We start from the raw sequence: 21112 nt of genomic DNA on the forward strand, positions 1-21112 counted from the left end.
GTTTCGTTGCGGTTATGATGATTATCGTAATGCCTAGAAAGGCCATGTTTGCTGAAGCCCGTTATGCTTAGACATTGGCAGGTTCTATGGCAGGTTTTTATGCCTAGGCACTTTTTCAACCCTGGCCGTTCAGGGCTTTACATTTTACACAGCCACATCAAACCCACATGTAGACCGCTGTTTCTTTAGGCATGATACAGAAGTGGGTCAGAACAGTACAACAGTGAATGTAACATGCAGAGACTTTTATATGATTTTATAGGCTCAATCTGACATGTCACTTAGAAAAAAAAACTGTGACATCCGCTTATCTGTATACACATGCGGTTACCACTCTGTTCAGGTGCTCTGTCCCAGTACACAGGAGATATGTCATCCCTGTACCAAAAAAAGACGAGGTAAGATAGTTGTCACGGACGGTTGCGGGGCCGCAGACGCGTCCTGGAAACGCCCGTGAAGAAAAGGCGATCGCACTCGATTCTCTGCATCGATTGCGCTTCAGATCACTAGAATCGGGATTGATTGTGTAGGAGCCTCTGCTTAACTGCAGGATGGCTCTTTTGATATGCTAATGAGCAGGAACAAACCCTTGTGCTCAGGAAGCTAATCCCAGCAGGGGGCTATTCAAAAACCTGCTTCTTTCCCAGACTGGCCAGAGCCACTTAGCCAGCCATAAGAAAAGCATGGGTGGTATGATTTATATTGTCGCACAGCTATAAAATTCATATCGTCTTGTTCGGTAAAATCTGGCCATCGTGCTGATATGACATTCATTGTGATAGCCCGTCCGGTTATTGAGATATGAATCTTCTCAGGAGCCTGACCCGCTGGCTTAGCCGTGTCTGATGTCATATTAATCTGTATTTTCCAACAAGTATGAATCTGTTACCCCCCTAAATATAACGTGTATGGTTCAGGTGTTACAGCATTTCATAAGTTTAGCCCTAAAATCTCTCAGAGGGAATGAACTGTCATTTGTTGGTAACTCAGAGGGGGCTGGCATTGCCACACCCCCAAACCAGCTTCCTCAAAAATATCTGCGAGGGGCCCTCCCCTCAGTCCTCCAAATTCCACCTTCCTGAGAGCACATTGCCAGCCAGAGGACACATGGTTGGCGGCCATCTTGTCTAAGCTGAAACAAAGGACACATGGCTAGCGGCCATCTTGATCGGCCATCTTTGCTGAAACTGAACAAAGGACATCTTCCATATTGCTTGGATTTTAAACTTTGCTGAACTGAACAAATGTAACGCTACAAGTTTTCCCACTAAAGGACATCTTTCCAGGAACTAAGTATTTTTTCTCCCTTCTTTTATTTTTCATACTGGCTATTACTGTTTTAATAATTGTCGATTTTAATAATTGTCTGTATATATTAATTTATATTGCTTTCAATAAACCGACGCTATCGTCAGTTGTTCTAGCTACCCTATTATTCAGCACACACAGAACCGATCCCAGGTCTCTGAAGAGACGCTACTATTGTTTGTTGTTGGCTAGACAGAATACAGCGTGTTTTAACCGTTTTTATTCGCAGGATCAGTCAGGCAGTCGGGTCCACTGGCCCATATCAGTGGTGGTGGCAGTTATACCCTGGAATCGTGTGTAAGTTGTAATTACCGTACCTTACAGGCTCCCTTCTGGTTGGTCTGCGGCCAATTCCCAACGGTTCCTGCGCATTGACTGCGACCAGAGTTCGCACGATCCGTGCGCTGGCACTGTTTGGAAGGCCATTTGCGGTCTGACCACAAGGGCTCCTGTGACAGTGCTAGTGACAGTTCTGAGATATCTGATAGGCAAGACTCCCTAACACGGCAGGGGAGCCTCTTGAGCGCGTCCCAGTGGCTGCAGCTCTTGAGCACTTTGAGTCCAACAGGAGAAAAGCACTATACAAATGCTTGGATTATTACAGGGTTTTTTTCCCCCCTATCTACCTTTGAATACTTTGGAAAGGGTCTAGAAACATTTGGGGTTTGTATTAATCGCTGCGTCACTGCTGAAGAGATTTCATCTCCCTTGGGACCTCCAAGGATGTTTGCGTCTTCATTGTGGAAACTGGTAGCCAAGACAGGAAATGAGGTATACCAATAAAATCTAGAATCCTTCACACTATGGGCGTTGCGTTATAACATGCAGTAAGTCAAAATCGTACAGCAGTGCGCTGCAATTGACCCATTCACACTGGCATGGTTGGCTCCACACTGCATCAGATTCTGTCCTGATAGAGTAAACATAGCTGCTTGCTGCCGGCCAACGCACACGATAGATGATTGACGAGATACTGTGCCACATGCACATTGCAATGGATTCAGTGTGAACACAACCTTACTCTTACCCACCCTAACAAAAAGTTTTCTGTCACACTGGGAAAATTTTAGCCACTTCCTCTGTGGGCAGGAAGTGATCACATTTCCAACAGATGGAGCGATAGGTCAGGAATAGAATTTTAAAAGTCAGCCAGCTGTCAGTTGTCTTTGTTTCTTGCATTGAGACAGTAGTTGTCTTGTGATTCAGCACCTGACATTCCAACTCCTCCATCACTGTTGACTGTAACAGGCAGACAGGGAGGCGTGGTCATATCCAGCTCCTGGTTTGTTTTCAAGAAAACCTGAAGTGAAAAGAAACAGATGATTAAAACTATAATATCAATGGTAGAAGCAGTAGAGTGTTGTACCGTGTTAGCCATGAGTAAAAGCAAGGAGTTTTGAATCGGGATGATACCATTTATTGGCTAACTAAGGCCTCGTTCACATCTGCTGCGCTGAAAAACGTGTGAAAGCGCGTGGTAAAAAACGCATGCGCTTGTGCGTGTTTCTGTGCATTGCGCTGCGCTTCTTTAAAACACGTTTTGCTTACTGTAGCAGCAGCAGTTGTCAATAAAACTTTGTTTTTGTATGTAAATGTATCTTTTTCTTCAATTAGGGGTAAAAACGCATGCGCTTCTATGCGTTTGTACGCGCTTCTGTGCGCTAAAAAAGCGCACCCATTCACTTGCATTGATGTGCGCTTTACAGCTCAGCGCACAGAAATGCATGCAACACTACTTTTTGTAACGCTGCTCAGCGCAGCGCATAGATGTGAACCAGCTACATTTGGTTACAGGGGAAAATCAATACCTTGCTGATCGCACAGGATAGTGCGCTGTGAAAAGCGCACAGAAACGGCCCTGATGTGAACGAGGCCTTAGAGAGTAGAGCCGAAAGCTCACTGTTTATCCATCTCTAAGTTAGCCAATAAATGGTATCATCCTGATTTCAAAACGCCTTGCTTATAATATCCATGGAAATAGTCAGGACTTTCCTGGAGTTTTCATATCATTATTTGGGGTTTTTCTTTTAAGATAAAAATCTAGATTCAAAGACTGAACTTTCTCCCTGGTATATGCTGCTGCATGTTTTATTTATTTGGCTCCCATACAGAGTAATGATGACCTCTAGAACTTTTCCTTGTTGTCAGGAATGTTTTCACATTCACTCAAAAGATGTATGACATCTACCGTAATTGAGTTATTATGGAGAATTGGGGCTTGTACACACTTGCTTCTATTTACTAGTAAACCGATCAAAATGATTGGATTCTCCACTGATTGGACCACGGTTTCTGCTGCAGAATTGAGAATCCATAAACCATTGTTCTCTCAATTGTCTTGGAATAGGACATGCAGGTAAATATTCTTGTACATATTTATATATTCAAGAACCCATTGCAACTTGTGTTTACATTGTTTTTACTTTTTCCAAAAGCTATTGGGAAAATGACCAGAATGATTGATCTATTGCCGAAAGACCCTCTTGTGTGTACCCAGCCTTACTCTGCAATCCAATCCAACCAGCTGCAAAGGACTTCTGCTTTATAGGATATCTCTGGATTCTTAACCCTTACACTGAAAAAAAAAAAAAAAAAAGAAAATAGAACACCAGCAAGTGAAAAGGAGGATTGGTATTACAGTATATCAGTACATTTATCTTATCACCCTACGTCTTACTAAAGGTACATGTTAAACATTATTCCACGTTTCTATTACAATTTAAAGAGGAACTCCAGTGAAAATAACTTAATAAACAAAAGTGATTCATTTTTACCATAATTATGCATAAATGAGTTAGTCAGCGTTTGCCCATTGCAAAATCTTTCCTCTCCCTGATTTACATTCTGACATGTATCATATGTTGACATTTTTACTGCTGGCAGTGTCAGGTGATGTCAGTGTGAGTAGCTGCCGCATGTTTTTTTGGCAGTTGGAAACAGCTGTTATTTCCCACAATGCAACAAGGCTCTCACAGTGTGAGGTCAGCCCCATGGTCCTGGCATTACACTGTGGGAGGGGTTTCAACACAATATCAGCCATACAGAGTCTCCCGATGATCCGTTTGAGAAAAGGAAAAGATTTCTCATGGGAAAGGGGGTATCCGCTACTGTTTGGGATGAAGTTTAATTCTTGGTCACGTTTTCTCTTTAAGTATCCATATGAATTCAGCAATACTACTTTCCATTAAAGCAGACCTGAACTCAGAACTTCCTCTCTATTGTAAAAGGTAAGCAACAGCATAATAACATTTAAAGAAAAACATTTCTTTGTTACAGCTTGCAGAACTCCTGCAATAAACCTGCAGTGTCTACTTCCTGCGTTCATTGGAAGCAGACAAAGGATTAAAGAGAATCTGTACTCTGAAATTCTTACAATAAAAAGCATACCATTCTATTCATTATGTGCTCCTGGTCCCCTCTGTGCTGTTTCTGCCATTCTCTGCTGCAAACCTGGCTTGTAATTGCCAGTTTTAGGCAGTGTTTACAAACAAACTAACCAGCTTCTAATAGGCTCAGCTAAGCAGAGTGTGTTAGTCACACAGAGCCTGCAGGGGGTGTGTACAGCTTCTAGCTAATCACAAGCAGCCCTGCACATTCCAGTCTGACTGCCTCAGCCTGACTGTGCCGACTATAGAGAGAAGATTAGATCATATAACAGAGATAACACAGCTACTGTGCAATTAGGAAAAGCTGCAGTAAGCCAGACCACATTAGAAAAGGCATAGGAACTTATAGCATAGAAGAAATAAAGATAAACAATTTGTTACAGAGTCTCTTTAACATACTATGTTTACATATTAGCTGTGTCCAGAGGTGTATCTAGAGGGGTGCAGGCATGGCTTGTGCCACGGGCGCCACAGCACCATGCCTGCCACTGTGCTTCACCGGCCTGCCTGCCTCCATGCCTCCCTGTCATTCAGACCTCAGATCAGATTAATGCTGTTATCTGGGGAACGTGGCTACTTAAATTATGCATGTAGGGTGCACTTTGCTTAGTATTAGAACAGAGGACAGAGAGTGAATAACGAGATATTTCCAAAAAAAGTAACCTCCAGCAATATCCGGAGCCAAAACACACAAGCAACCGTAACACATGTACATGAGAAATTGCTCTGACTGAGCAATATCTTTATAGTTTGCCATAGGCGCTATATTAACCAGATACGTCCCTGACTGTGTCTGCCCAGGTCTGCCAAATTTCTGTACTGACACAGCTGAGAGATCAAATTACGCTGGTGATTAGTCGTAAATAAGAGGGGGTGAATTAGACAGGATAAAGTCTCTTAAAGTGGACCTAAATTAAAAATACAAGATTTCAGAAATAAAATCTATTTTCTAAATTAAAATAAATAGCAGCCTTTTTTCGGTTGCATGATGACAATTATAAAATATTTTTCATTTATGGTAGGAACCCCTCCCTTCCTTTCAAATTGCCGGACAAAATACGGCACACTGTGGTGTTCAGCAATGGAGGAATTGCTAATGGCTGCCCCCAGTATAACCCTAGCTGTGAAAAGCATGCACTGAAATGCTCATAGGCTTGAAGGAGTGTTTATTTATCTTTGTATGTGTCAGAGTGGTGCAACTAAATATTTTGAATTAAAAAAAATGTTTGGTTTGGGTCCCCTTTAACAACTACATACAGGGTGCATTTCTCCTTGTGTCCTGTGCAAGAGTTCAGGTCTACTTTAACACAGAACTTGATATTTGCTACTGCCTTTCAGGAATATGTATGGATATACAGTATAGATTTGTGGGGGAGGGGTGCTTTTTCCAACAGTTAATTAACTTTCACTGCGACTGGCGACCTATATGGTAATGATCTCAGTTCTCCCCCCTTGTCCCATAAGCCCTGCAGCCATTGTGGTAGATTTACCGTGTAAACAAGTGACAAAACCCAGAGTTTGATTTATAAAGGTTGGCGAAAACAGATTCAGTAAACCTTGGTTGGATGATTTAATCAGTGTCTGCTACAAACACTGTAAGCCCAGCAGAATACCGTTGGTTGGAATAGGTACATCGATGACCCACTTACTGGAGAAACACATGTTCCAAGCTACCAATCAGGTAAGGTCAGATCATCCACAAGGCAAACCTAGGCAATTGCCTAAGGATTGAGAGTCAGGGGCCTGGTAGATGCTAGCCCCCACCAAATGTTACATAAAAAAAATCCTAAGAAACAGGTGATCATCAATGGTGGGCAAAAACTGCTATCTTGCCCAAGGCCCCATTTCATTGCAATCCTTTTCTGGCTGAGATGGAGTATAATGAACCGTCAGACCTGCTTTAAGGTCCCAACCAGCCTGCCCAAAGTATAAGGAAGTGCCAATCATAAATTGCTTGGATCAAGTCTTGGTATTTATTCATAAAATTGGAATTGTCATGCGTTCATAGAGCACCGACACCTTACACAGGCTTTAAAGGGATCCGGAGGTGAGAAGGATATGAGGGCTGTCATATTTATTTCCTTTTAAACAATGCACATTGTCTGTCTGTCCCCCTGATCCTATGTCTCTAATACTTTTAGCCATAGACCCCAAGCAAGCATGCAGATCAGATGCTCTGACTCAAGTCTGACTGCATTAGCTGCATGCTTGTTTCAGGGTTGTGAGACAGACTGATGCCAAAGGAGCAACAGGACTGCCAGGCATTGTTTAAAAGGAAATAACTTTTGCTCCCTCCATATGACTCACTTTCGGTATCTTCCTATCTCTCTGGGAGGTTTTTCACAGTCTCTTACTCTGATTAGATCTCATCTCCTCATCTCCTTTATCTTTGGGGGTACTTCAAGGCTCTGTCCTTGGCCCCCTCCTCTTTTGCATCAACATGCTTGGCAATTTAACCAGTTTGGCCTATCTGCACGAACTTACTCGTCCAGATAGGCTCTGCTGCTGCCACGTGGTGCGCGCGATCGGGCGCCTGCCGATAGCCCTCCGATCAGTGAATAGGAATATAATTCCTATTCACCGATCTACGTCCTCCGGAGAAATACTGACGCTTTCTATTCAGAGAGCGCGGTATTTCTGCCCCCAGGAAACATCACCTTCTCCTTTTTAGTTCCTGGATGGGAGATCGTTCGCATCCAGGACTTTTTTGACTGTGGCCATCTTGTGGCCAAATAGTAAACTGCACCTACATACATTTTTTATTAAACAATTATGTTATTTTATATGTAAAATTAGTTGTTTCCCTCCCACACCAAAAATTACCCAAATACATGTTTTATTAAAAAAATAAAAATAAAAAAATGCAATAAAAAAAAAACAAAAACAACATAGTTACCCAAGGGTCTGAACTTTTTAAATATGCATGTCAAGAGAGAATGTTATTATAGTTTAAAGAGAACCCGTGGTGTGTTTAAAGAATGTTATCTGCATACAGAGGCTGGATCTGCCTATACAGCCCAGCCTCTGTTGCTATCCCAAAACCCCCTAAGGTCCCCCTGCACTCTGCAATCCCCCATAAATCACAGCCGTGCTGTGAGGCTGTGTTTACATCTGTAGTGTCAGTCTCGGCTGCTCCCCCGCCTCCTGCATAGCTCCGGTCCCTGCCCCCGTCCCTTCCCTCCAATCAGCAGGGAGGGAAGGAATGCAGGCGGGGACCGGAGTTCTGCAGGAGGCGGGGAGAGCAACAGACTGACACTATAGAGATAAACACAGCCAGCTCTGACAAGCTGTTTGTCAGCAGCGTGGCTGTGGTTTGAGGGATTGCAGAGTTGCAGGGGGACCTTAGGGGGGTTTGGGAGAGCAACAGAGGCTGGGCTGTATAGGCAGATCAAGCCTCTGTATGCAGATAACATTCTTCAAACCCACCTCGGGTTCTCTTTAAATTATAAGTTTATAAATAGTGATGGACGCAAATAAAAAAAATGCACCTTTACTTCTAAATAAAATATCAGCGCCATAAATTGTGATAGGGTCATCATTTAAACGGTGTAATAACCGGGACAGATGGGCAAATAAAATACATGAGTTTTAATTATGGTAGTTGTCACGGACGATTGCGGGGACGCAGGCGCGTCCTGGAACCGCCCGTGAAGAAAAGAACGATCGCACTCGATTCCTGCGTCGATTGCGCTTCAAATCGGTACAATCTGGATTTATTGTGTAGGTCTGCAGTCCTTTTCTTAGCAAAGAGAGCACCATTCCAAATGCTGGTTGGCCCTTTTGATATGCTAATGAGCCTGGGCCCAGAGAGTCCCTGGCTTCAAGCTGTGCTGATGGCCCATCCATCAGGTATAAGGTGACAAACACCATGACAGAACCAAATTTAGAGTGAGGGAACTCAGACCCTCCGACTCCTTTTCCCAGCAGGGAGCCGACATGTGGCTTGCTGCTGCCAACTTCAAAGAACCTTTGCCTGGGAATGACCTGGTATAAATCCCAGGGGTCTCTCATATTCCATAAATTGCTATATGTATCATATTTTCTGTGTTGCCAGGCTGGCAGACCCTCCAAACTAACAGAGCAGGTAGGGCCCTGCCTGGCGTTGGTTCTGAGCACATTTCAGAACCTTCTGAGGTAAAGACTGCCCGTTAGGCAGTCCAACAGTGCCCTAATGGTACCACAGGGGTCCCACCCCTCATGTTTGGTATCAGACTGCTGGGTACATCGAGGCAGATCTGGAAATATTAGTAAATCTGCCCTGACCTGTACGGTTCTGTGAGATAGAGCCCATATATGGGTAGATATGATTTCTAGCCCCAGTACAAGAGGAGGGCTCATCTCATCTTTGAAGGAGGTGTATAGCTCCCCGCCCTAACTCCCTCCTACTGAAGCAGGGGCATAAGAATGGCTGAGGACTAAAACTCAGAGTCCTCCACACTGAACCATCTTGCACTCATCAGATGCCAGCTTGAGGATATGCTGGCATCCACCTGGTCTGAACTCTGAACTCTGGACTTTGAAACCAAGGACTTTATGATTCTTCCCACAATAAGGACATCTTTCCAGAACTAAGTATTTTTCTCCCTTCTTTTATTTTTCATACTGGCTATTGCTGTTTTCATAATTGTTGATTTTCATAATTGTCTGTATATATTAATTATTTATATTGCGTGAATAAACGACCTTCTCCAAGTCATTCACTTTCCGCTACCCTGCTTATCAGCACACACAGAAATGATCCCGGGTCTCTGAAGATACGCTACTGTTTGTTTGTTGTTGGCTAGACAGAATATCGTGTGTTTAACCGTTTTATTCGCAGGATTAGTCAGTCAGTTAGTGGGCCCCACGGTCCCATAGTAACCGCGGTGGTGGCAGTTTACTCTGAACCAGTAGGTGACGTTGTAATCACCCGTGTCTCACAGGCTCCCTTCTGAGTTGTCTGCGGCTAATTCTTAACGGTTCCTGCACATTGACTGCGACCAGAGTTCGCACGATCTGTGCGCTGGCACCGTTTAGAAGGCTAAGTGCGGTCAGCCACTGAGGGCTCCTGTGACAGTAGTGTATATTAATTTCAAACTATAATGGCCAAAAACTGAGAAATAATTTTTTTTCATTTATTTCTTAATCTTCCTGTTAAAATGGATTTAGAAAAAAATAATTCTTAGCAAAATGTACTACCCAAAGAAATCCTAATTAGTGGTAAAAAAAACAAGATATAGATCAATTAATTGTGATAAGTAGCAATAAAGTTATTGGCAAATGAAAGGGAGGTGAACGTTGCTCGGATGCATGCGGTTTTCGACACTGTGGCGCTGAACCGGTTAATCAACTCATTTAGGTCCCAATACCACTTATATGCAGATGATACACAACTTTATCTCTCGTCCCCAGACCTTAACTCCCTCCTCACACGTGTTCCTGACTGCTTGTCTGCTATATCATCTGTCATAACCTCTCGCTTCTTAAAGAGACTCTGAAGAGAGTCTAAATCCTAAGTCTTTAACTTTTATTAATGTTAATGCTTAGAACAAGAAAATGTATGCGTGCTCAATCACCAAGTTTAACCCTAACAAATCTAGCCTAATTGACTTATCATGAGGCATAGCTCATGCAAATATGCATTTGCTTTCGCATGGCAAACTATACAGGGTCAAAAACCAGCGGCACCCCTGAGGGGGAGGCAGGGTGGCGCAGGTGACTCCCCCCCCCCCCCAAGAGTGTGGCCGGGGGAGGGGGGGGGTGCCGTCAGCACCCACCTCCCACTATTAAAAACATGCACTTACCTTAACGTCCATTGCGTTCTGCTACATGTGCATTAACTTGGGGGCACCACATGGGAAAGGAGTGAAGCATGGGTCACCCCAAGCTTTGGAGCTCAGGGCTGGCTTGCACACAACAATCCAGGGGGGGGGGGGGGGGGGGGGGACAGGCGCAGACAGCTCACCCCAGGGCTTACAACACCTAGAGCAGGCTTTCTCAACTAGGGTTCCCTGGAACCCCAGGGTTGCTTGAGGACTCTGCAGGGGTTCCTTGGCATTTTCCCCTATAGTGGGGGAAGTATAATAGAGCACATTATAATAGGGGATACTGTAACAAGTAGCACTAAATTGGGGGCTCAGGAGACAGTATAATGAGTGGCAGTGTAATAGGAGATAGTGAAATTAGCAGCCTAACATACTTTTAAAGATCATGCCTCCTGCAAAATAAATGCAGGGGTTCCTCAAGGTCAAAAAAAATTCTTTGCAGGGGTTCCTTGAGATCCAAAAGTTATTTGCAGGGTTCCTCCAGGGTAAAAAGGTTGAGAAAGGCTGACCTAGAGCAAGCCATCCACCACCTGCCTCCAAAGGACTACTATGAAAATGTTTAGAACAAGAAAATGTATGCGTGCTCAAACACAAAAGATCTGGCTTTGCAAATCTGGCCTAATTGGCTTATCATGAGGCATAGCTCATGCAAATATGCATTTGCTTTCGCATGCCAAACTATGCCGGGTCAAAAACCAATACCTTAACGTCCATTGCATTCTGCTACATGTCCGGGCGGCTCTTCCCGGCGCCGGCCATGCTTTGGGGGGGGGGGGGGGGGGTCGCCTGCACCTCCCCCTCCCGGATGCCGCTGTGGTTTCCAGGCAGTGATAGAACTTGGAGCCCCGTGGCACCCCGGTTGTATGGGGGCATTGAGAAGCCTCCCCGTGGCGCTCCTGGATAGTGCTAATGTAGCATGAACTATGTTTACTATATAGTGCTTGTATCCACCCATGGTGGAGGGGGATCCCCCCCTTTTTTCTACCTACGGAGAGCGACTTCTTATTCCTGAGTGGGAACAGAACAATCTCCTCACCTGCCTACACAGTGGTTGCCTTGGAGGTAACCCTGGTTCTTGAGTATTTATACTTTATATTTTTCCATGCCAGAACCCAGACTCCCCATTCATTACTGCACCTCCAATTCCATGCCACAGCCCAGACTCTCTATTCATTACGGCACCCCCTCTTCCATGCCACAGCCCAGACTCCTCATTCATTACTGCACCCCCTCTTCCATGCCACAGCCCAGACTCCCCATTCATTACTGCACCCACTCTTCCATAATACAGCCCAGACTCCCCATTCATTACTGCACCCACTCTTCCATAATACAGCCCAGACTCCCCATTCATTACTGCACCACCTCTTCCATAATACAGTCCAGACTCCCCATTCATTACTGCACCACCTCTTCCATAATACAGTCCAGACTCCCCATTCATTACTGCACCTCCTCTTCCATGCCACACCACAGACTCCCCATTCATTACTGCACCTCCTCTTCCATGCCACAGCACAGACTCCCCATTCATTACTGCACCTCCTCTTCCATGCCACAGCCCAGACTCCTTATTCATTACTGCACCTCCTCTTCCATGCCACAGCCCAGACTCCCCATTCATTACTGCACCTCCTCTTCCATGCCACAGCCCAGACTCCCCATTCATTACTGCACCTCCTCTTCCATGCCATAGCCCAGACTCCCCATTCATTACTGCACCCCCTCTTCCATAATGCAGTCCAGACACACCATTCATTGCTGTAGGGCCTTTGATGCCGACCTAGGATGTGATGTACCACTAAAGAACATTTTTTTTGCCCCCTTTTATACTGAGGTATACTGAGGCCCCTTTAACATTTGCAGGGTAAACCTGTGTTGCTTTACCCTATTTTACCACAAGGGGCTGCAAAAGCAAAGAAAGTCTATGGAGACTTATTGCAGTCGGTTGCGGTGTGCCGGAGGTATCCGATCCGATGCAAGGGCAGCAGTACATTACTTGGAGTACTGGAAGCTTATCAGTTGCGCACTATGTGTAAACGACAGAGCGTGGTGCAGCATTCACGGACCGTCGGGAATCACAGTGACGTACTTCCTGCCCTGCAGGGAGGTCATCACTGAGTGGGGGGCGGCACTACGCAGATTACCCCGTTGGCTCATTCTGCCGCAAGGTCATATGTTTGTCATTTTTTGCATTGCAGTGGAATGCAGCAGGAGTTTCGTATCACACCACAACGCAAAAGTCAGTTGTAAAAGCAGCCTGAATGAGATCCTTTGAGCTGTGTTAATTGCTCTGCATTACTGCGTATGTGAACTGCTTCAGGCTACATGGGTGATGTTCTATTGAAAAGTTTTTATGTTCAGTTTAGCAAATTACTTCATAAGAAAAGCAAACTTATGTGCCCTTCCTTTTATTACATCATGTGATTCAGTCATTTAGCATAAAACAACAATTTACTCAGTTCTAGTCTGACTAGTGCACATTCTTCTCACTGCTCTACATTGTTGCCTGGAGATTTAGTAAAATGAACAGTATTGGAACATTGTTATAATAAGGAAGTAACAAATATTTTAATTGTTTTTTTCTTGCCTGAGGAAAGTAATTACATGCTACTGACAATGAGTATTGTGAGCACAAGGCTAGTTCAGACCTCTAAACTAAATTTGAACTCAACAGTGAAGAAAGGGGGTTGGGATGAAAAGGGCAGTAGGGGGTCTGGGTACCTCAGCGTGTTAATATCTATTTCAGACTCAGGCCCATATTATATGTACACACTGTAGCTATGTGTTCTTTCCATAAAAAGGTGGACCTTAAGGCACCGTATTTTCCGGACTAGGAGACCCACTTTTTTCTCCCCCAAGAGGAGTAAGTCCTCACGTCTTATAGTCTGTATATAGGAAGTCCCCGACATATGGTTGCCCGCCAATATGAGCCGCCGAACCACTGCGATGTCGGGGACTCCCTGCACTCCCCGATGTCCTCCTGCGCTGTCCCGCTGTATAAATATTAGCGGCAGCCACTATCGCTCACTTCATCGTGGGAGCCTGCAGCGATCAGCTGCTGTCCCCCTCCATGTCCTCGGTGTCCTACTGCGCTACCCCTCTGTGAATGTAAGTAGCGGTGGCAGCCACCGGTATCCCTCACCTGTTCCTTGGAGCCCGTGTTATCAGCCGCTTGTCTCTCTCCTTCCCCCAGGAGCCTGCAATTCCTGGTCACATTATTATTGACCCGACCAGCACTAGGGGGAAGGTGTGAGAGAGACAAATGGCTGATCACGTGGGCTCCAAGGAACAGGTGAGGGATACCTGTGGTTGCCGCCGATACTTACATTCACAGAGGGGTAGCGTTATAGGACGCCGGGGACACAGAGGTAGACTCCGAGGGCATGGAAGGGGACAGCAGCTGATCGCCGCAGGCTCCCAGGATGGGGTGAGTTATAGTACCTGCTGCTAATTACATTTATACAGGGGGACAGTGCAGGAGGGCATGGGACATGGAGGTGGATATTAGGAGGCCACAAAGGGGGACATTGGGAGGACACAATCATTGGGGGAGAACATTTACAAGATGCCACTGGACCATAGAAACACCAGGTTTAGTATATATATTTTTTCTCCCCTGGTTCTTGCCTTCTAAACCTAGATGCGTCTTATAGTCCGGAGCTTCTTATAGTCCAGAAAATATGGTACACCGGAAGTGAGAAAAATATGGAGGCTGCCATAAGTATTTCCTTTTAAACTATACCTGTTGCCTGGCAGTGCTGCTGATCTCTTTGGCTGCAGTAGTGTGAATCACACACCTGCAACAAGCATGCAGCTAATCCAGGCAGGCTTTACTCGGAAACTGATCTGCATGCTTGTTCATGTTCTATGGCTAAAAGTATTAGAGTAATGGTAGGAAACATTGGCACTACAGTGTAGATCAAAATGACTTTGAGGGGTGGCGGTGTGCATTTGCATAGGACCTGAATTTCAGCCCTAGTGTGCTTTGGCCATGATAAGTCTATGAATAGTTAACAAGAGCAGAAAGGTCGGTACTGCTTTTCGTGTTTTTTTTAATGTAAAATTGCTGTGTGTATACAGTAGACAACTCGTTTGAACACATAACGGATACAATCCTTAAAGGAACACTATCGTTTTACATATTTTTTTCAATTGAGATAGCAGCACTTCCTAAACAGTTCCTAAGTACTGGTGTATACATTTCACTAGAGTTGAAGAGAAATTGAGAGCCCAATATGGTGTAGCATGTCAAAATTGATTGGATAAATGAAACAGTGAGATGGTAATACTCACAAACACGGGTTACCACCTAGGTAACCACTCATTAGGCAGGTGAGGATATTAGACCTGTCCTCACTCAGGATTAAGAAGTCGCTCTCTGTAGATAGGAAGAAAGGGGGTAGATCACCCCTCCACCTGGGGTGGACTCATATATAGTGGTAGGTGAACAGAGGCGCCAGAAGGATAAAAGTACATAACCTTTTTAAAAAATTGCTGGGAGGAAGTGGTGGACTCGCCTCCGTTAAAGCAGACACCAAGGACTGTAAACAGCAATTCAGTTATAGCAAGCAACAGAGGCGCTCTGCTTGCTATAACTGAATTGCTGTTGTTTATCCCCTGCTTATTGCCTGAAGAAGTGGGCTGTGCCCACGAAACGCGTTGCATCTTTGGGGTATTTTCAATAAATGTGTATATCTATATATTTACAGTCCTTGGTGTCTGCTTTAACGGAGGCGAGTCCACCACTTCCTCCCAGCAATTTTTTAAAATTTTTTATGTACTTTTATCCTTCTGGCGCCTCTGTTCACCTGCCAATATACATTTCACTAGCAACCTCTTTGTTTACTGTTATCAAAATACTTTCAAACATTACTGACGTCAAAACTGATGGCAGAATGAGCTATGAGGAAGAGGGTAAATTCCACTCACACTTGATCAGTTAACCCTATGTGTAACTCTGTGTGTGAGGCCCGGTGCACACCAAAACCCGCTAGCAGATCCGCAAAATGCTAGCAGATTTTGAAACGCTTTTTCTGTAGCGTTTCAGCTAGCGTTTTGCGGTTTTGGTGTAGTAGATTTCATATATTGTTACAGTAAAGCTGTTACTGAACAGCTTCTGTAACAAAAACGCCGGCAAAACCGCTCTGAACAGGCGTTTTTCAGAGCGGTTTGCGTTTTTCCTATACTTAACATTGAGGCAGAAACACATCCGCAATCCAAAAAATGCCTCACCCCGAGTGTATGCGTTTCTGCAAAACGCCTCCCGCTCTGGTGTGAACCACCCCATTGAGATACATTGACCAAGCATATCCGCAGCCGCAAGCGGCTGCAGAAACGCTGAAAAAGCCGTTCGGTGTGCACCAGCCCTGAGAGAGAGAGAGCTCCCAGCAGCTGCAGCTCCTGTGTCCTGTGTTTCTGACTGAAGTGTCTGAAAAGAGCAGAGGAAACTTGTTATGAACATTTGTAATTGTCACAGCTTTTCATACTGTTTTTGCTTTCAGAGAAAAATACTGTATATTCCTGCGTATAAGACTACTTTTTAACCCTTGAAAATCTTCTGAAAAGTTGGGGGTCGTCTTATACGCCAGGTGTCATTGATGCCGGGTGATACGCCCTATCCTGGTACTGCCTCTCAGATCTCCCTGCTGAGGGAGCGCAATCTATTCTTCCATACCGCTCTGATAAACAGGTAGACAAGGAGAGCTGACCAGTCTACTTTAAGAGAGTTGACCAATGCAACAAGTCAATTGACTATATACTGTTATATACTGGGTAACACATACAGTACAGCACCAGTGTCTGTTCATACACAGCACCAGTACATGATATTTTTATTTTTATTTGGTGTGCGTTGGAAGAGGGGTAGTCGTATACGGCGAGTATATCCCAAACTCTATATTTTAACTGGAAAAGTTGGGGGGTCGTCTTATACGCCCAGCCGTCTTATAGTAGTCTGATATGCAACTCTGGCTGTGCATTGAAGCAGACACCCCTTCTGCAATTGATTTGTCCCAATATAGCTAAATCCTACTCTCAATAAATTACAGCTTTTGCCTCTGATATTTAACCTGAAAAATAGGAAAATGTTTGCACAGCTACTTAGACATTATTTGTACATTGTCATTTTTGAACACTTGGGTATTGATAGCGTTCCTTTAAAGGAATCATCCGGCAAACAACCCCCCCGCCTGCTCTACTTTCCCGGGGCTTCCTCCAGCCCCTTGCAGCTGTCACATCCCACGCCGCAGCTCTGCTCTCAGCTACTGGCTCGGGGTCCCCGTCGATGCAGAGGCCGACCACGAGGTTCTCCCTACTGCGCCTGCGCAAGCGCTGCTGTCAATCAAGTCCAAGTTTTCCTCGGTGCGCAGTACACTACGGACAACGTGGACTTGATTGACAGCGGCGCTCGCAACGGCGGGAAACCTGGGCCAGTGGCTGAGAGCGGAGCTGTGGCGTGGGATGTGTCAGCTGCAAGGGGCTGGAGGAAGCCCCGGGAAAGTAGAGCAGGGAGGGACAGCCTAGCACCCACCGCCACTCACTTGCCCACCTGGACCGGTATGTGCACCCTTATTTAAAGTGAACCTCCGGACTAAAAATCTACTCAGCAGCACTGAAAAGGCTTGGTGTTTCTTTAACAGTTTCACAGCATCAGAACTTTGTTTTTCTTACCAAAGCATCATTTTTAGCTGAAATTTTAGCTAAGCTCCACCCATCAAAGAAACCTGGCCGGGCGTTTTTTCCCTGATGCTATGCAAAGCATGATGGGATTTCCTGTGTTGTTCACATTGCCTAGCAACTGGGAGGGGTAATCAGGACACAGGACAGTTGGAACTGTCTCATGCTCCCTGTCACCTCCTTTTAACCAAAAAGATGGCTGCCCCCATGAGATCACAAACATTTGCCTGTTCTTTTAAAACAGGGTGGGTAAGAGATTATATTACCTATCTATTTTAATTAACATAACTAATGTAACTTAATGACAGTATGCTTGTTTAGGCTGAAGTTCCTCTTTAAGGACAGTGTCCGTTATGTGTTCAGACAAGATGTCTTTACACGCAGCAATTTTACATTAAAAAGCCACAAACAGCAGTGCCGACCTTTCTTCTCGCTATTGTTTACTACTAAAAGTGTTAGTCAGAGGATCAGCAGGGGCAGCCAGGCATTCTGCATTGTTTAAAAGGAAATATATATAATATGTCAGCGTCCATATCCCTCTCACTTCAGGTGTGCTTTATTTAAACTTACTGAATAGTAACTACTTAAAATAAGTAATCGTTTATTTTCTTTCAAATGTAGTAACTGTAACATTTAACTTGGTATTCAATTAAAAAATAAAATTGGGTCCATTCCAATCTTTGTTTAATTTGGTCTAGAGACCACACATGTTAAACTCCGGCCTGTGGGCCACATCTGGCCCTATGAGCCATCAGATTTGGCCCTCAGGTGTTTTCCCAACTTGGATTTATGTTTGATCCACGCTAGACCACCAGAGACACTATATTGGAGGGTAAGCCCTAGATTACCAGGGAAGCCACATAGGGAGTGGGACAGCACTAGACACCGGGGAACTGTATAGGAGAGGGAAGGGGGCCACTAAACACCAGGAAACTGTATAGAGAAGGGAGGACCACTAAACATCAGGGAATTGTATAGTTGAGGGACGACCACTAGCAATTAGGGAACTGTATAGGGGATGGAGGGTGGCTATTAGACTCTGGGGAACATTATAAGGGAGAGCGGTTGCCACTAGACATTGAGGTTGGCCCGAGACGTGGCCCCAGAGCTCAATTTCGGCCCACTTTGTATTGGAGTTTGACACCACTGGTCTAGACGTTTTGGGAGTATTTCCATGAGCTAGCAATCCTTTGCTTTGAATGGGTTAATGCATGATGATTTTCTGTTGTTGCTTCATACACTCTAGTGGTTTGTGGCTGGATCAGCAGACCTTCTATTGGATCTCTGCATAGTTCTTTCTCCTAACTATACATCTCATTTGATATATTCTTCTACCTTTTAGGCAGTCCCACTGCATGTGCCTGAGGCTCCCTGCACACTGCAAATCCATTTTGCGGTGATTCCGATTTTCCCTGAATGCAATCAACAGAAAATAATGGAGGAAAAAACGCAGCATGCAGTTACGATAAAAAATCTGAATCGAATGTACAAAAACATTTAAAAATCGGAATTGCATGCAGTGTGCAGGGAGCCTGAATGTGACTCTAAAGCATAGGTGTCAAACACAAGGCCCTTGGGCCAAATGGGGCCCTCTTTGCCATATTATGTGGCCCTCTAGAGCTTCAAATGTCCATCATTGTAAGCAGTGCTGTAAGGTGCTGAAGGACATCACCACAGGGTAAAACCTGCCCGTGTAAAGCGACCATCACAGACCATTGCACGAAGGAAACCGGCAATAGGATTGGCCGGAAATCCTTGCGCAACTACAAGGTGATAAGTAGCTCGCATCTGCTAGCTACTTATCGCCCTGAATTGGATATGGCCCACTATCCCTTATAGTCATGAGAGTTGCTAAATATTGTATGCCGAGTAGAAAAAAAATAAACAAAATGTTTTGGATTTTATTTGTCAGCTAATTTCCTAAACCCTCAGCCTTCTTGACCCTTAATATTCCAAGCCTAGCTCTTTAATGTTATGTAACACGCTGGGGTTCTCAGAGGCAATTCGGTTTTGTGTTTTGTAATTTCTGAACGGTTTGTTGGCGTAGAGATTACTCAAATTATGTGTTGTTTTTTTTTCTGAAACTGTAATTCATGTTTTGCCAGGAGAGATGTCCCATAATGTGTTCATCAAATCTTTGTGGTTTTTTTTTTTGTGTTGAACTATTTTTTGCATTGCATTTGTACTGCACAGTATGCACAGTACACTGAATGTTCCAAATCCCCTTAAAAGGCCTCACTTAGTTTCCAGCAAAACAACAAATTTTGTTAAAATCATTTTGATTTTTTTTTCAATGAAGAAAATACGAACTATAACCCAAAAACATTTTAAAAGTCCAGTGGTGAGAGGCCCCATGCTTGTGACCTGTTACTCCCAAGGCACTTTTTATTGACCTGAGGAAACCTCCCCTCTCCTCTGCTTAACACTAACCTCTCCTCTCCTGTGCCTAACACTAACCTCCCCTCTCCTCTGTCTACCACTGACTTCATATCTCCTCTGCCTAACACCAAGCTTTCCTCTCCTCTGCCTAACCCTAGCCTCCCCTCTCCTCTGCCTAACCCTAGCCTACCCTCTCCTCTGCCTAACGCTAGCCTCCCCTCTCCTCTGTCTACCACTGACTTCTTATCTCCTCTGCCTAACACCAAGCTTTCCTCTCCTCTGCCTAACCCTAGCCTCCCCTCTCCTCTGCCTAACGCTAGCCTCCCCTCTCCTCTGCTTAACACTAACCTCCCCTCTCCTCTGCCTAACCCTAACCTCCCCTCTCCTCTGCCTAACACTAACCTCCCCTCTCCTCTGCCTAACACTAACCTCCCCTCTCCTCTGCCTAACACTAACCTCCCCTCTCCTCTGCCTAACACTAACCTACCCTCTCCTCTGCCTAACCCTAGCCTCCCCTCTCCTCTGCCTAACGCTAGCCTCCCCTCTCCTCTGCTTAACGCTAACCTCCCCTCTCCTCTGCCTAACGCTAACCTCCCCTCTCCTCTGCCTAACCCTAACCTCCCCTCTCCTCTGCCTAACCCTAACCTCCCCTCTCCTCTGCCTAACACTAACCTCCCCTCTCCTCTGCCTAACACTAACCTCCCCTCTCCTCTGCCTAACACTAACCTCCCCTCTCCTCTGCCTAACACTAACCTCCCCTCTCCTCTGCCTAACACTAACCTCCCCTCTCCTCTGCCTAACACTAACCTCCCCTCTCCTCTGCCTAACACTAACCTCCCCTCTCCTCTGCCTAACACTAACCTCCCCTCTCCTCTGCCTAACACTAACCTCCCCTCTCCTCTGCCTAACACTAACCTCCCCTCTCCTCTGCCTAACACGAACTTCCCCCTCTCCTCTGCCTAACACTAACTTCCCCCTCTTCTCTGCCTAACGCTAGTCTCCCCTCTCCTCTGCCTAACACTAACCTCCCCCTCTTCTCTGTGTAAAATTATCCTCTGCTTTTCTGTGCCTACCATTAATACCTCCCCCCTCCTCAACCAAACCCTACCCTTCCCACATCTCCAGATTCTGTCATGTACAAGAAAGTGACACGACACCAGGCAAATAGTGGAATGGCAGGCAGGCATTTTGTACATTGGCCGGCAAATGATGGACTTTAGCCGGTGGTGTTAAATTGGCCATTTTGAGAAAAGGCCAACTTCTGTCCTTGGCTGTAACATAAATGTATGTTGCTCTAAAAAAATATATGGGTAAAAGCTATGTTTTTACATTAATTACCTTCTCCTGAGAAATCCTCTGTCTGTTTTGTATGGTCCTCAGACAGTTATGTTTTCCATGTTCAGAGCACAGTAAATTTAATTCATCTAAGGTTTCTTCAAAGTCACTTTACCATTTCTTTGTATAAGTCACCTTGTTTATGTTTAGGGATGAGATCAGTGATGTATAAATTATATGATCAGGCTTGATGCCAGTTGTTCTTTGTGACACCTATTTTCA

General features: G+C 45.0%; 1 protein-coding gene across 4 annotated transcripts in view; it reads left to right on the forward strand.

Moving 5' to 3' along the window:
* LOC137542424 (opsin-5-like) overlaps positions 1–21112 on the forward strand; it is a 213699-nt gene that overhangs the window by 46708 nt on the left and 145879 nt on the right. For all 4 annotated transcript variants that reach the window (XM_068264317.1, XM_068264321.1, XM_068264318.1 and 1 more), the window contains exon 2: positions 3744–3990. The gene's annotated coding sequence lies outside the window, so the exon portion shown is untranslated. The remainder of the gene's footprint in view (positions 1–3743; positions 3991–21112) is intronic.

Source organism: Hyperolius riggenbachi, chromosome 12 (assembly GCF_040937935.1).
Source record: "Hyperolius riggenbachi isolate aHypRig1 chromosome 12, aHypRig1.pri, whole genome shotgun sequence".
NCBI lineage: Eukaryota > Metazoa > Chordata > Amphibia > Anura > Hyperoliidae > Hyperolius > Hyperolius riggenbachi.